Source organism: Leptonychotes weddellii, chromosome 8 (genome assembly GCF_054177405.1).
Source record: "Leptonychotes weddellii isolate Sample4059 chromosome 8, ASM5417740v2, whole genome shotgun sequence".
NCBI lineage: Eukaryota > Metazoa > Chordata > Mammalia > Carnivora > Phocidae > Leptonychotes > Leptonychotes weddellii.
The window spans coordinates 1,380,830-1,390,481 of NC_138376.1; the positions used below are offsets into that span (position 1 = coordinate 1,380,830).

General features: G+C 41.5%; 2 long non-coding RNA genes and 1 pseudogene across 2 annotated transcripts in view; 1 reads left to right on the forward strand and 2 right to left on the reverse strand.

Moving 5' to 3' along the window:
- Positions 1–908: 908 nt before the first annotated feature.
- LOC145722798 (uncharacterized) lies at positions 909–9,646 on the reverse strand. Its single transcript, XR_014147356.1, has 3 exons — positions 9,453–9,646; positions 4,472–8,062; positions 909–1,466 (listed from the first exon to the last, which is right to left on the reverse strand). It is a non-coding gene; the product is annotated as an uncharacterized LOC145722798 (long non-coding RNA).
- LOC145722794 (leucine-rich repeat-containing protein 34 pseudogene) lies at positions 1,849–2,900 on the reverse strand (annotated as a pseudogene).
- Positions 6,604–9,652, forward strand: part of LOC145722801 (uncharacterized) — a 287,389-nt gene continuing 284,340 nt past the window's right edge. Inside the window, exon 1 of the long non-coding RNA XR_014147360.1 lies at positions 6,604–6,656. This is a non-coding gene — a long non-coding RNA (uncharacterized LOC145722801). The remainder of the gene's footprint in view (positions 6,657–9,652) is intronic.

The window sequence follows — 9,652 nt, forward strand, 5'->3', positions numbered from 1 at the left end:
AAAATACATCTCTCAAGGGACTTACATTCTAGTGGGGAGGGTGTTAGGGTGACGAGAAGCCAAAGAATAGGTAAAACATGCAGCATGTCAGATCTTGGTACACATTATGAAGACGAATAGAGTAGAAAGTAGGTATAGGAAATTAGGGTGGGGTCGCTCAATGATAAAGATGACTATTAACCACGGCCCCACTGACAAGGTGATGCTCGGTGTTAGGATCTGTGTCTCCACTTACAAAGCCCAGAGGTCCCATCCCACCGCTGTCCTGACCTGCTTCGGCCCTCTTAAAGATGAGCATCAGGCTCACTTTTAGGGGTTCCCAGTGTAGGAACAGGTTTGGCCTTGGGTTACCTTCCTTAGGTTACTAGGGTGCACCTGCCGAGAATTTTCAGCCGCTCTAGTTATTAAGGAAAGGGTTCCAAGCCAGGTAATGAGAAAAGCAATGGGTAGAACCGTGAGAAGAACATCACCATTGGCCATTTAAATTAAAGTGTGTGTGTTGGGGGTGGGGAGGAGTCCATGTTTCTGTGTTTGTATGAAGAAGTTCCAGACCGCTACCCACAAAACTAGTAAATGTGGCTCCCTGTTACTGATGGGGGAGCTGGGCGGTGAAGCACTATGTTGGGAGCAGGATTGTTTCTTGTGTTTGCTTCTTGTGTTCTTTATGTATGCGATTATGAAGCCCTCGCACCTGACTGCCTAATAGAAACCATACAACAAAACCAAGTTTTAGTTGCATTGTCCCAAACGGCCAGCAGGTGGCGACAGCGTGCGACGCTCTCCCGCAGGTGGGCTGGAAGGAGGAGCCTGGGCTGGGGGCCCTTCCCTCCGGCCCACCCCTCCTCCTGTTCCTCGGTTAAGTCGCGCTGATTTCTCCGTGTCTGGATTCCCCTGTGTCACCTTTTGTTGACCAAAAGAGAAATAGATTCGTTAACTGGGCCGACATCTTAAAAAACTTTTGTGGGGGGGGGGCGGTTGTGCAGGGGAGGCTGGGAGCACAGCCCGAATCTGCGGGGATTACCAGCATCCTGCCCGCGCCGGGTCGCTCTCCGCGCTGGCTGGGGCGGGCGGGGCGCACAAGCTCCTCATTTCCGTCTCGAGTATTGTCACAAACGTCCCAACAGATACAGGTAAACAAAATACAAGAATCTCGCACCGAAAAAAACTTAGAAGTGATCGTTCGTAACATCATCCAATATCTAGTGCTTTAAAACCAAACCAAACAAAAACCACAACCCTCAGTTGCCTCAAATACTTCTTTACGATGATTTTTCTGAATTAGGATTCCATTGATTGCTATGTCTCCCAAATCTGTTTCAATGCGTATCACTTAACTAAATCTCCAAATAGTCGAGTTTGCTCTTTGGAAAAGGATTGAGAAAAGATAATCTGGGTGATGGCAATTCTCATTGTTCATGGATTGTCATTGTAGAGCCTTCCTATGAAAAGTGCCGGGGAGAAGTTTTCTAAAAAACAAAAGTAGTATCATACTGATAGTTTCCATTCATATTTCATTTACATAAAAGTTAGCATCTTTAAGATTATAAATGAGGGCGCCTGGGTGGCTCAGTTGGTTAAGCAACTGCCTTCAGCTCAGGTCATGATCCTGGAGTCCCAGAATCGAGTCCCACCTCGGGCTCCCTGCTCAGCAGGGGGTCTGCCTCTCCCTCTAACCCTCCTCCCTCTCATGCTCTCTGTCTCTCATTCTCTCTCTCGCAAATAAATAAAATCTTAAAAAAAAAAAAGATTATAAATGAAACACTTTTCCTCACACACACAACAAGCAAACAAATTTGTTTTCTGTATCTATAGACAAAATAGGAAAGATATCTTTTTTTTTTTAGTTATACAAAGTCATTTTAATATAGTCATTTCCAAATGTATAAAAGGTAAAACATTCTAATTTAAGAAAAATGTAATAGGCAATAAAATATTAACATAAGACAAATATGTGAAAATTATTTTAGAGCTTGTTTTTCATAGATGTCCACCTACTGGTACAAGAGTAAAACCTGCGTTAGGTGAGTTCGTGCAAGCTTCTCCATAAGTTGGTCTCCAGTAATAATGCTTTTTAAGGCCATTGGAGACTTCTGCAAGATACACATGTCCATCCACCACAAATGGCTCCACATCTGTATTATCTGGTTTTAGACGGTCCATGTGAATTAAGTCTGAATAAGCCACACATGTAGCCTCATCAAATTTGTTTCCCCAAATGTAGACATTCGATAATGTGGGGTTTGTTTTCATTGACTCTGAAAGTGCAACAAGTCCTTCTCCCTCTATGTTGTTGCAGACTACTGACAACGCTCTAAGACTCCTGTTGTGTGAAGCAAGAGTTTCACTGAGATACTTTGTTCCTGCATTTTCTATTCTGTTAAAAGAAAGATCTAATACTTCCAGGGTAGTATTGCTTTTCAGTACATCAGCCAAACACACCATTCCATCACGAGTTATTTTATTGCAGCTGACATCAAGGTAGCGTAGGCTTCTATTCAGATACAGTGCATCACATAACTGTTTAATACCACAGTTCTTTATATTATGCTTACACATGTGTAGTTCAACAAGGCAGTGATTTTCTTTCAACATGTGGCCTAGATGAACTGTGGACTCTTCCTGTTCACCATACAGTATAGGTCGGTTTAGGTTTATTCCCTTAATTGTTTGGTTTTGAGTTAGGACTGTAGCCAATGCTATCACACTTTGCATTCCCAGATCACAGTCACCCAGATCTAATTTTTCTAAAGATGAATTAATTTGTAGCATTGCAGCAAAAAACATCCCGCCTTTATTTTCAATCTTGTTTCCAGTCATTCTTAGGTATTTCAGAGTTGCATTCTTATGTAGTGCTTTAGCAATCAGTTCTCCACCTTCGGGCCCAATATCATTAAACGTCAGGTTTAAGTAAATGAGGTTACGTTGTTTCACTACCGTCGGCCAGGGCCCAGGACGGATTAGGGGTCGTAGTGGGAGCGGGAAGGGAGGACCCGGGCCCCGCGCAGGCGGCCTCCTTCCCGCTGCCGCACATGCTCCTTTTCACTCCGAGGCCGCCGCGCAGGCGTTGTCATGACGACGGTGCGCATGCGCCTGCCCAGGCCCAGGCCCAATAGGAAAGATATCTTAACAATATTCTTTTCCCAGAAGGAAAGAGAGAAGAAAAGAAGGTTTGAACCTAAAGATCTGACCTCAGGTGAGGTCAAGGTCAGATTTCAGGGGAAACAGACTTTTCAATCCCTTCTTCACTTTCAACTGACATTCACTAATATTTTCTCCTTCCCACATTAAGGAAGAAAGAACCTAGAAGTCTTGATGTTGCAAAATAGCTTAAGAGAAAATGCCTCTCTAATGAGATATATAATGTAACACTCTTCCTCATGGTACCTTTGTTTCTTGTTTAAAAAGTCCTTCTCTATAGTCATATTTTCCTATCTTATTTTCGGAAGGCCTTAGTGATGTTCTATTTACATTTAGGGGTCTTCCCCCACAACCACCCCATCACCAGTTGCCCCGATCAATTTTTTTGAGCCACCTGTCTTTTCCTCACTAACCTGAAATCTCACCTCTCTCTTTTCTGAAATTTCAACAAAAAATTAGATGTGATCCTTGGCTTCCTATCTAATTCAGTTGGTAAATGTTTCCATCTGTGTGCCGTACCACATAGTATTATATAAGTCTTTTATCACTAAATCATGTTGTACCTCGCATTGAGAGTTTCTTGGATTTTTTTTTTTATCACTTTGCTTTTCAAATAAATGTTAAAATTAACTTCCAAATTCCAAAAGTAACATAAGGATTTTGACTGGAAGTACCTTAAATAATTACACCAATTTTAGAAGAACTGACATCTTTATGCTATTTAATATTTCTTATCTATGAACATACTACATCTTTTCACTTAATACCTTTAAATAAGAGTCTGAAAGCATTGGATTTCTTCTTAACCCTACAATGCAGCAATTATGTGGTTCTATATATATATTTAATAATTTCTGAAAAAGTTTGTTATACAGAAATGCAATTAATTTTTGTAAACTGAGAAATAAACAATGACCAAAAACCAAAATACACTCTTTTCCACATATTGCTTCTCCATAATGATGATGATTTGCCCATTTCGCATGTCTCAGTCATATTTTAAGAGCATGCAAAATCTTTTTAGTTATAGAAAATAGCTCGTAATCCAGAATTCACTGCTCTCCTGGTTCTATCGTTGGGCCATCTATATATTGTGTACTTATAGAGTTATACATGTGGCATCAAGACACCCTAAATAAAATACTAAGGGAGAAGGAAAGAAAAATCAGTGATTACGTTAAATAGATAAATATGTGAAATATCACAGGAGGAAACATGGGTAATAGGCCAATTTTTCTCAACTCAGTTATCTAAAAACAATTTCATCAAGTGACCAATTCTTAAGAATTACTGAAACTTTATTTGTGTATTTATCAATTTTATAGTAACTTACATTAGTGTAGTTTAACTTGTATTTGAAGATTTCTGAGACTAAGCTGACTGGCTTTCATTGCGTATTTTTTATGACAGCCTTTTAAAGAACACTCAAACAGTCTCTGTTCCACTTGCTGCCCATCCTCCTAAAAAGAGAAAGTGCAAGAGGGAAGAAGGAAAACAAAAACTTAGAGAAGATTGAGCAACAGGGGAATCCAAAGGTCTCAATCCCCCAAGTCAAGACTTAACCACATATCTCTTAAGCTGGCTAGTGAATCCAAATAAAATTGCTTTAACTTTACACTAAAAATGAACCATTTAATAGAGTCATCTCAGTGTCCACAGGCAGAGGCATTCCTCCTTTGAATATTACAACTTTTAAAAACAAAAAACCAAAAATCCAATAAACTCAACAGAGTGAGCCCTGAGATGCAAGGATGGAAAGTGAAGGTTGTTCCAGTCGGTGATCAAGCCCCGTGGCAGAGGGACCCCTCCATTTCCGCCTCTCTGTTGTCTAACCAATGTGTTTGGCAATGGCAGAGAGTATGGCTCTTCTTTGTCACTATTCAGTACCTACACAGTATCTAGCTGAACAGGACTCCAATAACTTGCCAAACTCCTAGATGCCGCTTTCACGGAGTCTCCCGGAAACTGATAAGGCCGCGGCTCATGAAGGCTGGGCTACACGTGAAGACTAGGTAGCCCCGTGGCCGTCTTTGCGCTGCCTTAGCTTTTCTCTATGATGTACTGAAATAGGTCAAAATCGTGTTGTGAGATAGGAGGTATAAAGTATCCAGTAAATTCGGGGCACCTGGGTGGCTCAGTCGTTAAGCGTCTGCCTTCGGCTCAGGTCATGATCCCAGGTTCCTGGGATCGAGCCCCGGATCGGGCTCCCTGCTCCGTGGGAAGCCTGCTTCTCCCTCTCCCACTCCCTCTGCTTGTATTCCTTCTCTCGCTGTGTCTCTGTCAAATAAATAAATAAAATCTTTAAAAAAAAAAAAAAAGTAGCCAGTAAATTCATAGGTAAGCTTGCTAGCAATGGCCTGAGAGTGAAACACACCAAATCTAGAATAAGTGTCTATCTCAGTGAAGTCCAGTATCTGCGTCATCCAGGACAAAATGGATCCAAGAACACTTGTCCTAGCATCTGGGACGCTTGGCAGCGTCAGTATCCGGGTCAGCTCTCTGGAGCTAAGTCTATGTTGAAGAGCTCTTGTATAACCTCTTCTGTGGGCCACCTTGCTTACAAATTGCTTGGGCAGTAAGAAGGTACTGAGAAAAGAAACTCAGTGACATGCACACGGTTGGTGGTGTCTGCCTGATTACTGAGAACTTCCATGGAAGTGGACCTCATGGCTGGCATTGGCATAGGCCAACATTATTCTTAGACTCCGGGACCATTCTGAGTCCATCCATCTCCTGTTCCCCAAAACTTGTCAACAAACCTCCACTTTTGTCCCCTTCACATCTTTGCCTCGCCAGGCAAATCAGCCACACACCAGTCAGTTTAGATCGATATCTTAGATCATTTCTCTTTCCAGCAAAAGTCAACAATGAGATGCAATGCTCCCAATTCTTCCCAGCGGCAGCAATCCTCCTCTCTTCCCTCTTGTCTTTCACGGATCCTCCTGAGTGGTACGTTGTTATTACTGTTTCTGATTGGCTTCAGCGGTGGTATTACAGCCCATATGTTGAATACTTACCGCATGCGAGGCAGTGTTCTAGGCATGTGCAAAATGTTAATTCATCAGCACTACTATATCCCCCTTTTTAAATGAGGAAAAAAGCTAGAGAAATTAATGTGTAAATGCAAATTTTAAGTGCCACGGCCTAGTTTCAAACCTAGACAGTCTTTCTCAATCAACAATTTATAGAAAACTCATGTTAATAAAAATAAAAAGCATAACTATGTTCCAGAAGTAGAAATAACTGGAGTGTGAGCTACTTGCTCTAACAATTATTTTCTTCCTTCAGTCCTTGCTCGGGCTGGGCCTCATATATATCGCTTCCATGTGACAATCTTTTTTTTTTTTTTTAAAGATTTTATTTATTTATTCATGAGAGACAGAGAGAGAGAGGCAGAGGGAGAAGCAGGCTCCCAAGGAGCAGGGAGCCCGATGTGGGACTCGATCCCAGGACCCTGGGATCATGACCTGAGCCGAAGGCAGACGCTTAACCATCTGAGCCACCCAGGCGCCCTCCATGTGACAATCAAATACTGATGTATACATCATAGTTTTGTAGATCTGATGGTGTGCAAGAGCACAAACCACATGTTCATCGGGTTTCCCAATGTCAAGTGTAGAGTATAGTTTCCATAGTAAATGAGAACAGATTCACTTATAAAGATGAGAAAAAATATTAATAATGTGCAAAACAAGTTCTTCAGGAATCCCTTTTTTATTATTAAAATTAAAAAATTCTGCTCTACTTTATGTGCAGAATGCAAATATATCTTCATGCAATGCAAACTCTATAAAGAGAGTTGCATATCTAACATTTGGGGGCAATATCAAGAAAAGTGACACTTCGAAATTAAAGCTTAGAAGAAGTCATTCAAATCAATGGATACTTTGTAAATATAGTTATTACTAATTGGATATTTACCATATATTATCAAAACTTGAAAATAAAATTAACCAAAGTTATATTACAATGGAATTAACTTTAACACACCAAAGGTATAATGGAAGAATAGATATCTGCATGGTATCTAGATATAGGGCCACCGATCTTTCCATAGACTTTCTTAGTGGGGCTCTATTAATTCCCTAGGGAATGGGTGCCTTGATTTCAACAACGGTTGGAGATTAGTTTAAAAAGAAATATGTACACAGTAGAAAAATGAAACATTATCATTTGATATAACTGGAAAAAAGGCTACATACAAACAGCTAGTTCTAACACAATGTTCTAGGCATCATTCTGGTTTGTGATTTCTGGGGAAGACCTGGCAAATAGTCTTAAGTACTTTGAGCAACAAATATCTATTTTGTGATATGATATTTCACAGTGCACATTTTTTGTAATGATATACTGTGTTAGTTTAGCTTTGAACCAGTTTTTCTGAAGCTGATTAGCAATGGTTAAAGTGATAACTGTTTTTCAAGGAAAGGATTAAAACAAAACTTTGCCTTATTTACAAGGGGACTCCATCAAGGTGCAGATTACCCCAAAGATGAAAATTTGATTTGTTTACCTGATTTGTTTGCAGCTTAAGCAGTCTAATTTTCTGAGTAATAGGAGAATTAGCTGGGATCTTTTCAACATCGTAGTTTCGAAAACAGTCTTTACAGATTTTCATCTGGGAATGGACTATTGCCTATGATTTATCTTCTGTCTCAATCCCTGTCCTTTTCTCACAAATTCTGGCTTTTTATTCTGATTTCTATATCCTATAAGACAAACAACAAAAAAAGTATTTAGCTTGGAAATTATCATCTGACTATTTGGATTAATGGAGAGGGTCGGGGTCTCATACAACAGAAGTGACTAAAATTATCTATGTTCTGTTTATTTACAGATACTCACTTATCATTAGTGTGGGATGGAGATGAAGGAAAGAACTTTCTTTTCTTTCTTTGTTTTTCCTTTCATGACTGTATATTCTCTACATGGAAACATACAACAAACCAGTTAGTAGCAATTCAAATCCATATATCCATATATATGGAGGCAGTCCCAAATGCTGGACAAACTGTTAGAAGAAGCTCAAAAACGGAAGGAAATTTCAGAGAGCAGGCAAGATTGAAGTGGGCATTGAAACATGAGTAGGATTTGAATCAACAAAGAAGTGTATATTTGACACTGGATTTAACAAAATATTGTTTAAGGCATTACCACTGTATTAAATTTAGATCCGTTTTAGATAAACTAAATAATGTATTTAAATTAAATCCATTTAAAATTACCTAAACCCCAAACTAGCCATAGTGGAAGCTTCCAAATGCTTTATAGATCGTGGCTTTTAAGCTAAGAGATACAGAATATGGAATAGTTATAATGCAGACATACTATTGTTGGGTGACGGGTTCTTATTTACAACCTAACTGACCCGGAGTGTGTTTTTCCTCACTGGTTCCAGGCAATGTCAAACATAGGATTTAAAATACCAACAAAAGGAACTTTACAATAGTTACTGATTTTTGTTTCAGGACAGTCTAGGATAGCCATCAAGCTTCTTTGCCTTCATTTGACCGCCCCCCCCCCCCAAACCCAGTCCTGTCTCGTCTTGTATTTTCCATTATATGGATCTACGGCAAAGGGAAAGCGGCACCCTAATTAGAAATAAAGCATGGGTACTTCTCACACTGAAGATGACACCCTCCAAATTCCTTTCTCTCCAACGAAAATTCCAAGAGGAAAAGTATAAACGTCATTCCTACAAGGACAGAACGCTAAGGACGAGGAGAATGAAAAGCAGCCCAGACTCGGGAGAATGTCTCCTCCAGCGGCTGCTGTGTGCGGGGCTCGGGGGCCGGAGTGGCCGGAGTGGCCGGGGCCTCCGCGCATCCAAACCCGCGGTCGCTTCGCAGGCGCCGGCAACCAATCAGGGCGCGGAAAGGAAGGGCGGCAAATTCAAACGGCCCGCGCAACCCCTGCGCCCGCGGCCGCGCCCAGCTCTTTACTCTCGACAGGTAACCGGGGTGTATTTGAATTTGCTTCGAGCTTAGCTTTCTCTGCCAGTTACTTAATCCTAATGGTTACCAGAGCCGGTGGCAGAGCCCTTTTGAAAATAGTTCCCAAGGGGCAGTGACAAGCTCAGAGCGGTTGCTTTGCACAAAGGAGTTACAGAGCTTTGCCAGGACCTGGTAACGTTTCTTGTCGCTTAGTTATCGCGACAGGAAAAGTCTGACATTGTTCGGTGATTGCCGTACCTCGCAGAGCCATTACTGTAAAGTTACAGGAGCCCAGCACGGAATAAAAGCAAGCAGCAGCTCTCTTTGAAAATATGGGGGCTCTTAAAAGAGCCGTTAGTTTCCAATTTGCCGCCAACTCACTGTTCACTTGGCGCTGGTGTACTTGGTGACGGCCTTGGTGCCCTCGGACACGGCGTGCTTGGCCAGCTCCCCGGGCAGCAGCAGGCGCACGGCCGTCTGGATCTCCCGCGACGTGATGGTCGAGCGCTTGTTGTAATGCGCCAGGCGGGACGCCTCGCCCGCGATGCGCTCGAAGATGTCGTTGACGAACGAGTTCATGA